We start from the raw sequence: 1,176 nt of genomic DNA on the forward strand, positions 1-1,176 counted from the left end.
TAAAACATGAAACTTTTCCTAATGGTGATAATTTACAATTAAATAAAATAGTTTACATACTTATATTCACCTACAGCATAGTTCAACATGTCCGACAACTCGAAGTTGTCTTGGTATTAATCTATTCTGTCCCAGATCCTACTCTTAATCTTTAATTAGTCAAATGGCCAGATCTTATCCATTTACCTAACTAGGCACGACAGTGGTTGTTTTGTTAGAGGGGATAATGAAGTTGTTTTTGGGAGCTCTAGATATGAGGGGGATGGTCGCTATAAGTAGTTGAATATTCGAGGATGAATGTTCACTGCAAAAGTGTTGGTGAACATATAGGGCTTTCCCCACTGCCTTTTGGGCATCTTCCCAAACTAATTCTGAGGAGCTCTTTCTTGGACATGGGATAGTGATCCTATTTGAAGTGTGGTCATGGATTTCCTCATAATTCATCGCAGTTTTCCCCCAAACCTGGATACAACTGCACCAGATGATGTCAATTAGACTGAGGTCTGAGGATGAGGTAATAACTGTGGGAGGAGCCACTGGTACCTTAAACTCTAGGTTTAATCTGTTATAGATTTCAGATCGAGCCAGCATGTTGAAAAATTTCAAAAGCAGAAGTTTCTCCGCCATAGGCACAATGTCAGCCAGTGTTTCTGATACTTCAGGGGTACTCTTCAGTGTAAATGAATAGGATGTTATCTTTCATTTTGTGAGGGAACAAATAAATCAAACAATAGAATTAACTTTTTTGTCTCTCTAGTCGGAGAGGTAAGATGTCCAGAAGGGTCAAGAATCTGGTCATATACAGAAAAAGTGATAATTAATTATTTATGAGTCAAAAATTAAACTAAAAGTGTAAATCTGAAAGTTGTAATGTGCTGGTTACAACTATAATCTGCTACAAAAACAGATTTTATACACAAAGTGTCAAACTATTGATGTGGTCAAGTACCATTTCTCGAGGCATATGCATACATATGTATGTTGCCTATTATAAATGTCTCCCAAGGACTCGTGAATGTCCTGGTTTTTATGCAGCATACACCTGACCAGTATGCAGCCCCAGGTGATCGCCTAGCAACAATTCTAGGTAACATTACTAATCATATTCTTATGAGTCTCTCATCATTGTCATCTAAAGTGAAGTAATCATAATTTTACTTCATACATTGCTATTAA

Source organism: Limulus polyphemus, unplaced genomic scaffold, assembly GCF_000517525.1.
Source record: "Limulus polyphemus unplaced genomic scaffold, Limulus_polyphemus-2.1.2 Scaffold5278, whole genome shotgun sequence".
In the NCBI taxonomy this organism is placed as follows: Eukaryota; Metazoa; Arthropoda; class Merostomata; order Xiphosura; family Limulidae; genus Limulus; species Limulus polyphemus.